General features: G+C 43.8%; 1 pseudogene; it reads right to left on the bottom strand.

Moving 5' to 3' along the window:
* Positions 1-15,335, bottom strand: part of LOC135532651 (BAH and coiled-coil domain-containing protein 1-like) — an 81,472-nt pseudogene that overhangs the window by 38,913 nt on the left and 27,224 nt on the right.

Below are 15,335 nucleotides of genomic sequence, written 5' to 3'. Positions count from 1 at the left end.
AGTAGTGTTTCTATGGTAGTGTTTCTCTCTATAGTAGTGTGTCTATGGTAGTATTTCTCTCTATGGTAGTGTTTCTCTCTATGGTAGTGTTTCTCTCTATAGTAGTGTGTCTATGGTAGTGTTTCTCTCTATGGTAGTGTTTCTCTCTATGGTAGTTTTTCTCTCTATGGTAGTATTTCTCTCTATGGTAGTGTTTCTCTCTATAGTAGTGTGTCTATGGTAGTATTTCTCTCTATGGTAGTGTTTCTCTCTATAGTAGTGTGTCTATGGTAGTGTTTCTCTCTATGGTAGTGTTTCTCTCTATGGTAGTGTTTCTCTCTATGGTAGTGTTTCTCTCTATGGTAGTGTTTCTATGGTAGTGTTTCTCTCTATGGTAGTGTTTCTCTCTATAGTAGTGTGTCTATGGTAGTGTTTCTCTCTATGGTAGTGTTTTTCTCTATAGTAGTGTTTCTATGGGAGTGTTTCTCTCTATGGTAGTGTTTCTATGGTAGTGTTTCTCTCTATAGTAGTGTTTCTATGGGAGTGTTTCTCTCTATGGTAGTGTTTCTATGGTAGTGTTTCTCTCTATGGTAGTGTTTCTCTATATAGTAGTGTTTCTCTCTATAGTAGTGTTTCTCTCTATAGTAGTGTTTCTATGGTAGTGTTTCTCTCTATGGTAGTGTTTCTCTCTATAATAGTAGTGTTTCTCTCTATAGTAGTGTTTCTATGGGAGTGTTTCTCTCTATGGTAGTGTTTCTATGTAGTGTTTCTCTCTATGGTAGTGTTTCTATGGTAGTGTTCTCTCTATAGTAGTGTTTCTCTCTGGTAGTGTTTCTATGGTAGTGTTTCTCTCTATGGTAGTGTTTCTCTCTATAGTAGTGTTTCTCTCCATGTAGTGTTTCTATGGTAGTTTTCTCTCTAGTGTTTCTCTATGGTAGTGTTTCTCTCTATGGTAGTGTTTCTATGGTAGTGTTTCTCTCTATGGTAGTGTTTTAGGTAGTTAGTGTTTCTCTCTATAGTAGTGTTTCTCTCTATGGTAGTGTTTCTCTCTATGGTAGTGTTTCTCTCATAGTATGGTAGTGTTTCTCTCTATAGTAGTGTTTCTATGGTAGTGTTTCTCTCTATGGTAGTGTTTCTCTCCATATGTAGTGTTTCTATGGTAGTGTTTCTCTCTATAGTAGTGTTTCTATGGTAGTGTTTCTCTCTATAGTAGTGTTTCTATGGTAGTGTTTCTCTATTAGTGTTTCTCTATAGTAGTGTTTCTATGGTAGTTTCTCTCTATGGTAGTGTTTCTATGGTAGTGTTTCTCTCTATAGTAGTGTTTCTCTCTATGGTAGTGTTTCTCTCTATGGTAGTGTTTCTCTATGGTAGTGTTTCTCTCTATGGTAGTGTTTCTCTCTATAGTGTTTCTATGGTAGTGTTTCTCTCTATGGTAGTGTTTCTCTCTATGTAGTGTTTCTATGGTAGTGTTTCTCTCTATGGTAGTGTTTCTCTCTATGGTAGTGTTTCTCTCTCTCTCTATGGTAGTGTTTCTCTCTATGGTAGTGTTTCTATGGTAGTGTTTCTCTCTATGTAGTGTTTCTATGGTAGTTTCTCTCTATGGTAGTGTTTCTCTCTATAGTAGTGTTTCTATGGTAGTGTTTCTCTCTATGGTAGTGTTTCTCTCTATGGTAGTGTTTCTATGTAGTGTTTCTATGGTAGTGTTTCTATGTAGTGTTTCTCTCTATGGTAGTGTTTCTCTCTGGTAGTGTTTCTCTCTATGGTAGTGTTTCTCTCTGGTGGTAGTGTTTCTCTCTATGGTAGTGTTTCTATGGTAGTGTTTCTCTCTATGGTGTTTCTATGTAGTTTCTCTCTATAGTAGTGTTTCTATGGTAGTGTTTCTCTCTATGGTAGTGTTTCTCTCTATGTAGTGTTTCTCTCTGGTAGTGTTTCTCTCTATGGTAGTGTTTCTCTATGTAGTGTTTCTCTCTATGGTAGTGTTTCTCTCTATGGTAGTGTTTCTCTCTATTAGTGTTTCTCTCTATGGTAGTGTTTCTCTGTTTCTCTCTATGGTAGTGTTTCTCTCTATAGTAGTGTTTCTCTCTATGGTGTGTTCTCCTATAGTAGTGTTTCTATGGTAGTGTTTCTCTCTATGGTAGTGTTTCTCTCTATGGTAGTAGTTTCTCTCTATGGTAGTGTTTCTCTCTATGGTAGTGTTTCTCTCTATGGTAGTGTTTCTCTCTATAGTAGTGTTTCTATGGTAGTGTTTCTTCTATGGTAGTGTTTCTCTATGGTAGTGTTTCTCTCTATGGTAGTGTTTCTCTCTATAGTAGTGTTTCTATGGTAGTGTTTCTCTCTATGGTAGTGTTTCTCTCTATGGTAGTGTTTCTCTCTAGTAGGTATGTAGTTTTCTCTCTATGGTAGTGTTTCTCTCTATGGTAGTGTTTCTCTCTATGGTAGTGTTTCTCTCTATGGTAGTGTTTCTCTCTATGGTAGTGTTTCTCTCTGGTAGTGTTTCTCTCTATAGTAGTGTTTCTCTCTATGGTAGTGTTTCTCTCTATGGTAGTGTTTCATGGTAGTGTTTCTCTATGGTAGTGTTTCTCTCTATGGTAGTGTTTCTCTCTATGGTAGTGTTTCTCTCTATGGTAGTGTTTCTCTCTATGGTAGTGTTTCTCTCTATAGTAGTGTTTCTATGGTAGTGTTTCTCTCTATGGTAGTGTTTCTCTCTATAGTAGTGTTTCTATGGTAGTGTTTCTCTCTATGGTAGTGTTTCTCTCTATGGTAGTGTTTCTATGGTAGTGTTTCTCTATGGTAGTGTTTCTCTCTATAATAGTGTTTCTATGGTAGTGTTTCTCTCTATGGTAGTGTTTCTCTCTCTATAGTAGTGTTTCTATGGTAGTGTTTCTCTATGGTAGTGTTTCTCTATGGTAGTGTTTCTCTCTATAGTAGTGTTTCTATGGTAGTGTTTCTCTCTATGGTAGTGTTTCTCCTATAGTAGTGTTTCTATGTGTAGTGTTTCTCTCTATAGTAGTGTTTCTCTCTATGGTAGTGTTTCTCTCTATGGTAGTGTTTCTCTCTAGTAGTGTTTCTATGATGGTAGTGTTTCTCTCTATGGTAGTGTTTCTCTCTATAGTAGTGTTTCTATGGTAGTGTTTCTCTCTATGGTAGTGTTTCTCTCTATGGTAGTGTTTCTCTATGGTAGTGTTTCTCTCTATGGTAGTGTTTCTCTCTATGGTAGTGTTTCTCTCTATGGTAGTGTTTCTCTCTATGGTAGTGTTTCTCTCTATAGTAGTGTTTCTGTGGTAGTGTTTCTCTCTATGGTAGTGTTTCTCTCTATGGTAGTGTTTCTATGGTAGTGTTTCTCTATAGTAGTGTTTCTATGGTAGTGTTTCTCTATGGTAGTGTTTCTCTCTATAGTGTTTCTATGGTAGTGTTTATCTCTATGGTAGTGTTTCTCTCTATGGTAGTGTTTCTATGGTAGTGTTTCTCTCTATGGTAGTGTTTCTCTCATGGTAGTGTTTATGGTAGTGTTTCTCTATGGTAGTGTTTCTCTCCTCCTTAGTGTTTCTCTCTATGGTAGTGTTTCTATGGTAGTGTTTCTCTCTATGGTAGTGTTTCTCTCTATGGTAGTGTTTCTCTCTATGGTAGTGTTTCTCTCTATAGTAGTGTTTCTATGGTAGTGTTTCTCTCTATGGTAGTGTTTCTCTCTATGGTGTGTTTCTCTCTATGGTAGTGTTTCTATGGTAGTATTTCTTCTCTATGGTAGTGTTTCTCTCTATGGTAGTGTTTCTATGGTAGTGTTTCTCTCTATAGTAGTGTTTCTATGGTAGTGTTTCTCTCTATAGTAGTGTTTCTATGGTAGTGTTTCTCTCTATAGTAGTGTTTCTGGTAGTGTTTCTCTCTATGGTAGTGTTTCTCTCTTAGTAGTGTTTCTATGGTAGTGTTTTTTAGTGTCTATGGTAGTGTTTCTCTCTATGGTAGTGTTTCTCTCTTATGGTAGTGTTTCTCTCTATAGTAGTGTGTCTATGGTAGTGTTTCTCTCTATGGTAGTGTTTCTCTCTATGGTAGTGTTTCTCTCTATGGTAGTGTTTCTCTCTATGGTAGTGTTTCTCTATGGTAGTGTTTCTCTCCATGGTAGTGTTTCTCTCTATGGTAGTGTTTCTCTCTATAGTAGTGTGTTCTATGGTAGTGTTTCTCTCTATGGTAGTGTTTCTCTCTATGGTAGTGTTTCTCTAATGGTAGTGTTTCTCTCTATAGTAGTGTGTCTATGGTAGTGTTTCTCTCTATGGTAGTGTTTCTATGGTGTATGTAGTTTCTCTCTATGGTAGTGTTTCTATGGTAGTGTTTCTCTCTATGGTAGTGTTTCTCTCTATGGTAGTGTTTCTCTATGGTAGTGTTTCTCTCTATGGTAGTGTTTCTCTCTATAGTAGTGTGTCTATGGTAGTGTTTCTCTCTATGGTAGTGTTTCTCTCTATGGTAGTGTTTCTCTCTATGGTAGTGTTTCTCTCTATAGTAGTGTTTCTATGGTAGTGTTTCTCTATGGTAGTGTTTCTATGGTAGTGTTTCTCTCTATGGTAGTGTTTCTCTCTATGGTAGTGTTTCTCTCTATGGTAGTGTTTCTCTCTATGGTAGTATTTCTCTCTATGGTAGTGTTTCTCTCCCATAGTAGTGTTTCTATGGTAGTGTTTCTCTATGGTAGTGTTTCTCTCTATGGTAGTGTTTCTCTCTATAGTAGTGTTTATCTATGGTAGTGTTTCTCTATGGTAGTGTTTCTATGGTAGTGTTTCTCTCTATGGTAGTGTTTCTCTCTATGGTAGTGTTTCTCTCTATGGTAGTGTTTCTATGGTAGTGTTTCTCTCTATAGTAGTGTTTCTCTCTATGGTAGTGTTTCTCTATGGTAGTGTTTCTCTCTATAGTAGTGTTTCTATGGTAGTGTTTCTCTCTATGGTAGTGTTTCTGGTCTATGGTAGTGTTTCTCTCTATAGTAGTGTTTCTAGTCTATGGTAGTGTTTCTCTCTATGGTAGTGTTTCTCTCTGGTAGTGTTTCTCTCTATGGTAGTAGTAGTGTTTCTCTCTATGGTAGTGTTTCTCTCTATAGTAGTGTTTCTCAGTGTTTCTCTCTATAGTAGTGTTTCTATGGTAGTGTTTCTCTCTATGGTAGTGTTTCTCTCTATGGTAGTGTTTCTCTCTATAGTAGTGTTTCTATGGTAGTGTTTCTCTCTCTATGGTAGTGTTTCTCTCTATGGTAGTGTTTCTATGGTAGTGTTTCTCTCTATAGTAGTGTTTCTATGGTAGTGTTTCTCTCTACGGTAGTGTTTCTCTCTATGGTAGTGTTTCTATGGTAGTGTTTCTCTCTATAGTAGTGTTTCTATGGTAGTGTTTCTCTCTATGGTAGTGTTTCTCTCTATGGTAGTGTTTCTCTCTATGGTAGTGTTTCATGAGTGTTTCTATGGTAGTGTTTCTCTCTATGGTAGTGTTTCTCTATGGTAGTGTTTCTCATGGTAGTGTTTCTCTCTATAGTAGTGTTTCTATGGTAGTGTTTCTCTCTATGGTAGTGTTTCTCTATAGTAGTGTTCTCTATGGTAGTGTTTCTCTCTATAGTAGTATGTGTTTCTCTCTATGGTAGTGTTTCTATGGTAGTGTTTCTCTCATGGTAGTGTTTCTCTCTATGGTAGTGTTTCTCTCTATGGTAGTGTTTCTCTCTATGGTAGTGTTTCTCATGGTAGTGTTTCTCTCTATGGTAGAGTGTTTCTCTCTATGGTAGTGTTTCTCTCTATAGTAGTGTTTCTATGGTAGTATTTCTCTCTCTATGGTAGTGTTTCTCTCTATGAGTGTTTTCTCTCTATAGTAGTGTGTCTATGGTAGTGTTTCTCTCTATGGTAGTGTTTCTATGGTAGTATTTCTCTCTATGGTAGTGTTTCTCTCTACATGGTAGTATTTCCCTCTATGGTAGTGTTTCTCTCTATGGTAGTATTTCTCTCTATGGTAGTGTTTCTCTCTATAGTAGTGTGTCTATGGTAGTATTTCTCTCTATGGTAGTGTTTCTCTCTATGGTAGTGTTTCTCTCTATAGTAGTGTGTCTATGGTAGTATTTCTCTCTATGGTAGTGTTTCTCTCTATGGTAGTGTTTCTCTCTATGGTAGTGTTTCTCTCTATGGTAGTATTTCTCTCTATGGTAGTGTTTCTCTCTATGGTAGTGTTTCTCTCTATAGTAGTGTTTCTCTCTATGGTAGTGTTTCTCTCTATGGTAGTGTTTCTCTCTATAGTAGTGTTTCTATGGTAGTGTTTCTCTCTATGGTAGTGTTTCTCTCTATGGTAGTGTTTCTATGGTAGTGTTTCTCTCTATGGTAGTGTTTCTCTCTACAGTAGTGTGTCTATGGTAGTATTTATCTCTATGGTAGTCTTTCTCTCTATAGTAGTGTGTCTATGGTAGTGTTTCTCTCTATGGTAGTGTTTCTCTCTATGGTAGTGTTTCTCTCTATGGTAGTGTTTCTCTCTATGGTAGTGTTTCTCTCTATAGTAGTGTTTCTCTCTATGGTAGTGTTTCTCTCTATGGTAGTGTTTCTCTCTATAGTAGTGTTTCTATGGTAGTGTTTCTCTCTATGGTAGTGTTTCTCTCATGGTAGTGTTTCTCTCTATGGTAGTGTTTCTCTCTATGGTAGTGTTTCTCTCTATAGTAGTGTGTCTATGGTAGTATTTCTCTCTATGGTAGTGTTTATCTCTATAGTAGTGTGTCTATGGTAGTGTTTCTCTCTATGGTAGTGTTTCTCTCTATGGTAGTGTCATGGTAGTGTTTCTCTCTATGGTAGTATTTCTCTGGTAGTGTTTATCTATGGTAGTGTTTCTCTCTATGGTAGTGTGTCTATGGTAGTGTTTCTCTCTATGGTAGTGTTTCTCTCTATGGTAGTGTTTCTCTCTATGGTAGTGTTTCTATGGTAGTGTTTCTCTCTATGGTAGTGTTTCTCTCTACAGTAGTGTGTCTATGGTAGTATTTATCTCTATGGTAGTCTTTCTCTCTATAGTAGTGTGTCTATGGTAGTGTTTCTCTCTATGGTAGTGTTTCTATGGTAGTGTTTCTCTCTATAGTAGTGTCTCTCTATGGTAGTGTTTCTCTCAGTGTTTCTCTCTATGGTAGTGTTTCTCATGGTAGTGTTTCTCTCTATGGTAGTGTTTCTCTCATAGTAGTGTTTCTCTCTTTGGTAGTGTTTCTATGGTAGTGTTATCTCTATGTAGTGTTTCTCTCTATGGTAGTGTTTCTCATGGTAGTGTTTCTCTCTATGGTAGACAGAGCTCTCTCTATGTAGTGTTTCTCACAGTGCAGTCTATGGTAGTGTTTCTATGGTAGTGTTTCTCTCTATGGTAGTGTTTCTCTCTATGGTAGTATTTCTCTCTATGGTAGTGTTTCTCTCTATAGTAGTGTGTCTCTCTATAGTAGAGTCTCTATGGTAGTGTTTCTCTCTATGGTAGTGTTTCTCTCTATAGTAGTGCTCACAGAGTAGTGTGTCTATGGTAGTATTTCTCTCTATGGTAGAGGGTAGACAGAGCTCTATAGTTCAGCTCACAGACAGCCTATGGTAGTGTTTCTCTCTATAGTAGTGTGTCTATGGTAGTATTTATCTCTATGGTAGTGTTTCTCTCTATAGTAGTGTGTCTATGGTAGTGTTTCTCTCTATGGTAGTATTTCTCTCTATGGTAGTGTTCTCTCTATGGTAGTGTTTATCTCTATGGTAGTATTTCTCTCTATGGTAGTATTTCTCTCTATGGTAGTGTTTCTCTCTATGGTAGTGTTTCTCTCTATGGTAACCTACACATACAGAACACAGTGCTCAGGTCAGGGCAGAATAAGGAATGTACTCATTCTCCCAATACAGAAAATGTGGTTCCACCATGTGTTTTTTTCTGAAACACAACATTGTGAGAAAACTCAAAGGTTACAAATGAAATCAATCACCATGATTCTTACCTGTGTCACTCTGACCGCCGGACTCGTTGATGACTCGTCTGGACTCGGCCTTGGAGGTGGCCTGGCCTCGATGTCCATGGTGCTTTGGGGCAGAGCTCGCCGCAGAGGCCGCCTCCTCCTTATCCCGTGGTCCCACCCCCATCCCAGTCCTCTTCCCGCCCTGGGCCTTGTGCTCAGTCTGAGCTGCTGATGGGCCAGAGGGCCAGCTTAGAGCTGAGGACACCGTGGAGGACACTCTTTCTGCTACTGCCATGCACTTTTATCTAAGAGAACAGACAGAGGAGGACGGGGGGAGAGAGAACAGAAAGAGAGAACGAGAAGAAAGAGAGAAATAGAAAGAGAGAGAGACTGTTACAGCACATCTCCCACAGACAGCCAGAGGGACAGAGCTCAGTTCAGCTCACAGACAGCCAGAGGGACAGAGCTCACAGACAGACAGCAGAGGGACAGAGCTCAGTTCAGCTCACAGACAGTCAGAGGGACAGAGCTCAGTTCAGCTCACAGACAGTCAGAGGGACAGAGCTCAGTTCAGCTCACAGACAGTCAGAGGGACAGAGCTCAGTTCAGCTCACAGACAGTCAGAGGGACAGAGCTCAGTTCAGCTCACAGACAGCCAGAGGGACAGAGCTCAGTTCAGCTCACAGACAGCCAGAGGGACAGAGCTCTCACAGACAGCCAGAGGGACAGAGCTCAGTTCAGCTCACAGACAGCCAGAGGGACAGAGCTCAGTTCAGCTCACAGACAGCCAGAGGGACAGAGCTCAGTTCAGCTCACAGACAGTCAGAGGGACAGAGCTCAGTTCAGCTCACAGACAGTCAGAGGGACAGAGCTCAGTTCAGCTCACAGACAGCCAGAGGGACAGAGCTCAGTTCAGCTCACAGATAGTCAGAGGGACAGAGCTCAGTTCAGCTCACAGATAGTCAGAGGGACAGAGCTCAGTTCAGCTCACAGACAGCCAGAGGGACAGAGCTCAGTTCAGCTCACAGATAGTCAGAGGGACAGATGAAGATCCACAAATTAAAAATATATTAACATGGAGAGCTGGGGATTTGACACTTTCGAGTTTAAAATTAAAAATTAAAATGTGAGTGTTTAGTACAAACTTTGTTTCTTTTTTTATTGACACATTTCTAGTCATTAGAACCAGTGGCGGCTGGTGGGAGCAGCTATAGGAGGACGGGCTTATTGTAATGGCTGGAATGGAATAAATGAAACGGTATCAAACACATCAAACATATGGAAACCACATGTTTGACTCTGTTCCATGTATTCCATTCCAGCCATTGCAATGAGCCCGTCCTCCTATAGCTCCTCCCACCAGCCGCCACTGGTTATAATGACTAGAAATGTGTCAATAAAAAAAAGAAACAAAGTGTGTACAAAACACTCACACTTTAATTTAGCCTACAGGCTATCAGGGTAAACATAGATCACACAACATACAATATTTACATAACAACTAGCATAATGGCTAACATAGCATACGGTATAACACAAAGGTATAACACAAATGTAGCCATTATGGAATACTGTATGGAGGGCTCAGAGAAGTGTTCAGTAACTATAAGGGTTTTCTACAGAGTGTGTAGCTGTTCTGGAGGGATAGAGGACAAAGAGATACAACTAAAGAGCCCTGACCTCTGCCGCGCCGAGCCGCTCAAAGCCCCGATTGGACAGCTTCTTCTTTTTCCTCTGGGCGTCCCCACCCCCTCCTCCCAGCAGGTCCTCGGGCGACAGGCCAAGTCCCGCCCCTAACGACCTGCCAGTCAAAACACGGGAGAGCATTCATTAGAGGAAGAAGAAGAGCGGTGGAATGAAAGAGAGGAAGACCAGAGGGGAAAGGAGGGGTTGAGTCACCTCTGTGGGTTGTTATAGCTGACGAACAGAACAAGACAAAACCCCGGAGCCCTGTTCTCACAAACCCCCAAACCGGCACGCTTGAAAAATTGGGATCTAACGGGGCGAACCTGGGAGTGTTGGAGGCCAGTGTTGGATAAGAAGCAGGAAAGCTTTATCAAGGGAGTTCCCCCTGGCCGATACAAGCACAGAGAGATGCTTTGAAAGATACAGGGAATCACTGAATGGTCTGAAGGCACGTTCTGCATTTGTATGCGGCTTCTATTGTTCTGGCAGTTGAATATCAGAGCTCTCCAGGTCCCATTTCCATATCAGTGCAGCTAGCAGCTCCTCTCCCCCTACAGAGTAGCAACATCACAGGGCTGGTTTAGAAGCAGAGTGAAAATGCCCTTGAATATCCCCCTGGAAACCTGCCCGGCGACCACACAGATGCGATCCAGGCCGTACTCAAACAAAAGATGAACTTCCCCTCTCCTACTGTGTGCACAGTCTTAGCCATGCCATCAGTCACGTGGACTGGGAGAGTTATAGCAGCGGCCTAATCAGGACTGTGGATCGCCGGCTCAAAACCTTTCAGAGTTTAAAGGGAAATCTCTATTACGCTGCGCTGTAAGTCCTCTGATTACATCACTACACACAGGCTAGAATAGCACATGTGCCTGAGTCCATGTGTGTCTGTTATATGTGCCAGGTAAAAATGTGACAAACTGACTGTGTGTGCTCCCTAAAATGAGACAATGACTGAGCAAGTGTGTGTGTGTGTGTGTGTGAGTGTGTGTGTGTGTGTGCACGTGTGTGCGCGTGTGTGTGTGTGTGTGTGTGTGCGTGTGTGTGTGTGTGTGTGTGTGTGTGCGTGTGTGTGTGAGTGTGTGCGTGTGCGCGCGTGTGTGTGTGCTGTGTGTGTGTGTGTGTGTGTGTGTGTGTGTGTGTGTGTGTGTGTGATTGACAGGAGAATGGCAGTGGTGGCAGAAGTGTGAGCTGTCCCTGAGAGGCGGACCCCTTCGATCCCTTCCCTCCCTCACACGCTGACAAACAATGTGACAGAGCCCCTTCCCTCAGAGGACCGGCAGGGTGAAGAAGCACACGGCCCCACACTGACTAATTAAACACAGTTGATTAGCAGCTCCTAGTTTGTACACACACACACGCACCTACACACGCATACACACTAACAGAGATATACACACACACAAACACACAGATACAGACACACACACACACACACACACACACAGGCAAATACTCACTCACTCACACACAAACACACAGATACAGACACACACACACACATAGGCAAACACTTACTCACACACACACACACACACACACACACACACACACACACACACACACACACACACACACACACACACACACACACACACACACACACACACACACACACACACACACACACACACACACAGTCCAATCAGAACAGCCAGCACCACAAAGGTGCCCAAGCAACTCTACCAAAGGAAATTGGTTTTACATAGCCCTCCAATGTAACACAACATTGGGCCAATCTGTCCCTGTCTGCACCGTGTCTCATTCAAAAACACCCACATTCCTGTAGCTGCAGGCCATGGAGACATTACTATAACTGGAGACCAGCCATTGAGACATTACTGGAGCTGGAGACCAGCCATGGAGACATTACTGTAACTGGAGACCAGTCATGGAGACATTACTGTAACTGGAGACCAGCCATGGAGACATTACTGTAACTGGAGACCAGTCATGGAGACATTACTGTAACTGGAGACCAGTCATGGAGACATTACTGGAGCTGGAGACCAGTCATGGAGACATTACTGTAACTGGAGACCAGCCATGGAGACATTACTGTAACTGGAGACCAGCCATTGAGACATTACTGGAGCTGGAGACCAGCCATGGAGACACTACTGTAACTGGAGACCAGCCATGGAGACATTACTGTAACTGGAGACCAGCCATGGAGACATTACTGTAACTGGAGACCAGCCATGGAGACATTACTGTAACTGGAGACCAGTCATGGAGACATTACTGTAACTGGAGACCAGCCATGGAGACATTACTGGAGCTGGAGACCAGCCATGGAGACATTACTGTAACTGGAGACCAGTCATGGAGACATTACTGTAACTGGAGACCAGCCATGGAGACATTACTGTAACTGGAGACCAGTCATGGAGACATTACTGTAACTGGAGACCAGCCATGGAGACATTACTGTAACTGGAGACCAGCCATGGAGACATTACTGTAACTGGAGACCAGCCATGGAGACATTACTGTAACTGGAGACCAGTCATGGAGACATTACTGTAACTGGAGACCAGCCATGGAGACATTACTGTAGCTGGAGACCAGTCATGGAGACATTACTGTAACTGGAGACCAGCATGGAGACATTACTGTAACTGGAGACCAGCCATTGAGACATTACTGTAACTGGAGACCAGCCATGGAGACATTACTGGAGCTGGAGACCAGTCATGGAGACATACTGTAACTGGAGACCAGCCATGGAGACATTACTGTAACTGGAGACCAGCCATGGAGACATTACTGTAACTGGAGACCAGTCATGGAGACACTACTGTAACTGGAGACCAGTCATGGAGACATTACTGTAACTGGAGACCAGTCATGGAGACATTACTGTAACTGGAGACCAGCCATGGAGACATTACTGGAGCTGGAGACCAGTCATGGAGACATTACTGTAACTGGAGACCAGTCATGGAGACATTACTGTAACTGGAGACCAGTCATGTAGACATTACTGTAACTGGAGACCAGTCAGGGAGACATTACTGTAACTGGAGACATTACTGTAACTGGAGACCAGTCATGGAGACAATACTGTAACTGGAGACCAGTCATGAAGACATTACTGTAACTGGAGACATTACTGTAACTGGAGACCAGCCATGGAGACACTGTTGTAACTGGAGACCAGTCATGGAGACATTACTGTAACTGGAGACCAGTCATGGAGACATTACTGTAACTGGAGACCAGTCATGGAGACATTACTGTAACTGGAGACCAGTCATTGAGACATTACTGGAGCTGGAGACCAGCCATGGAGACATTACTGTAACTGGAGACCAGTCCATTACTGTAACTGGAGACCAGTCATGGAGACACTGTTGTAACTGGAGACCAGTCAGGGAGACATTACTGTAACTGGAGACCAGTCATGGAGACATTACTGTAACTGGAGACCAGTCGTGGAGACATTACTGTAACTGGAGACCAGTCATGGAGACATTACTGTAACTGGAGATCAGTCATGCTCCTCTCTCAGGGAGACATCCTCTCCAGTCAACCTCCCTCCATCCATCCTTCCATCTCCCTAACTCCAGACCAGTCCCTCCATCCATCCTGTAACTCCATCACCCTCCTCCATCTCCCTCTCCAACCTCCCTCCATCCATCCTTCCATCTCCCTCTCCACCCTCCCTCCATCCATCCTTCCATCTCCCTCTCCACCCTCCCTCCCTCTCCACCCTCCCTCCATCCATCCTTCCATCTCCCTCTCCACCCTCCCTCCATCTCCCTCTCCACCCTCCCTCCATCCATCCTTCCATCTCCCTCTCCACCCTCCCTCCATCTCCCTCTCCACCCTCCCTCCATCCATCCATCTCCCTCTCCAGCCTCCCTCCATCTCCTCTCCACCCTCCCCTCCATCCATCTCCACCCTTCCATCTCCCTCTCCATCCTCCATCCATCTCCCTCTCCACCCTCCCTCCATCCATCTTTCCATCTCCCTCTCCACCCTCCCTCCATCTCCCTCTCCACCCTCCCTCCATCCATCCTTTCATCTCCCTCTCCACCCTCCCTCCATCTCCCTTCCATCCATCCTTCCATCTCCCTCTCCACCCTCCCTCCATCTCCCTCTCCATCCATCCCTCCATCTCCCTCTCCACCCTCCCTCCATCCATCTTTCAATCTCCCTCTCCACCCTCCCTCCATCTCCCACTCCACCCTCCCTCCATCCATCCTTTCATCTATCTCTCCACCCTCCCTCCATCTCCCATCCTCCCTCCATCTCCCTCTCCACCCCCTCTCTCCATCCCATCCATCCCTCCATCTCCCTCTCCACCCTCCTTCCATCCATCCTTCCATCTCCTCTCCACCCTCTCCCATCCATCCTCCATCTCTCTCTCCACCCTCCCTCCATCCATCCTTCCATCTCCCTCTCCACCCCCCTTCCATCTCCCTCTCCACCCTCCCTCCATCTCCCTCTCCACCCTCCCTCCATCTCCCTCTCCACCCTCCCTCCATCCATCTCTCCATCTCCCTCTCCACCCTCCCTCTATCCATCCTTCCATCTCCCTCTCCACCCTCCCTCCATCTCCCTCTCCACCCTCCCTCCATCTCCCTCTCCACCCTCCCTCCATCCATCCTTCCATCTCCCCTTCCCTCCATCCATCCCTTCGCTGTAGGCCCTGCCGCCTACCGCCCTTTCATTTCTGGTGTCACTGTCACAGGGCATCAGTGTCCCTGTGCGGCCTGGCTGGACGAGGGGTGGGGGAGGACTGGAGGGGAGAATGTGAGGGAAGGGGGCAGGGGTACACAGGCGGAAGGAGAGTAGAGTTGACATCGCAGTGGGAGAGCTGGGAGCACTATGGAACGCTGCCCAGAAATGGGAGGGAGGGAATAGAACTGTTGGCTGCTCTGGGGTAGCACTAAGCCCCTCCAAGGCTTCCATATGGGCATTGATGACAGCACTAATTGAAAATTGACAACACAGAGACACACACACACACACACAGATGTACACACATGCGAGTAGACGCAAACACACACACACATGGATGCACACACAGATGTATACATGTACACACAAGCACACAAACACATGTATGCACACATACACACAGGCACACACACACACACACACTCCAATCTGGATACCACCAATGAGCATTTACACACCGACATGTCAAAATAAAGCTATGGAGGCTGATGTTTGTGGGAACCTCTTTAGTGTCTGTGTTTCCCTGGGACGAGCAATATCACCCACATCCAGATTCATTATTCATATTCATGTCTTATTCACATTTTATTTCAGAATTTGGATAACAATTATGAGCTAACCACTGATTTATTAAAAACAAAAAAAATATGTTTTAATTGAGAAGTAGGAATTGGTATGATGACCAAAAAGAAAGGAAATTCACATGAGCACCACAAGGTCTACTCCACCCATGCTCTACCAAGGTTTTCCAGCACCACAAGGCCTACTCCACCCATGCTCTACCAAGGTTTTCCAGCACCATAAGGCCTACTCCACCCATGCTCTACCAAGGTTTTCCAGCACCACAAGGCCTACTCCACCCATGGTTTTCCAGCACCATAAGGTCTATTCCACCCATGCTCTACCAAGGTTTTCCAGCACCACAAGGCCTACTCCACCCATGCTCTACCAAGGTTTTCCAGCACCATAAGGCCTACTCCACCCATGCTCTACCAAGGTTTTCCAGCACTACAAGGCCTGCTGCACCCATGCTCTACCAAGGTTTTCCAGCACCACAAGGCCTACTCCACCCATGCTCTAC

This window comes from Oncorhynchus masou, unplaced genomic scaffold, assembly GCF_036934945.1.
Source record: "Oncorhynchus masou masou isolate Uvic2021 unplaced genomic scaffold, UVic_Omas_1.1 unplaced_scaffold_1969, whole genome shotgun sequence".
NCBI classification, from domain to species: domain Eukaryota; kingdom Metazoa; phylum Chordata; class Actinopteri; order Salmoniformes; family Salmonidae; genus Oncorhynchus; species Oncorhynchus masou.
Note: the sequence above shows the minus strand (reverse complement) of the source record. Positions and strands in the feature narration are given on the sequence as shown.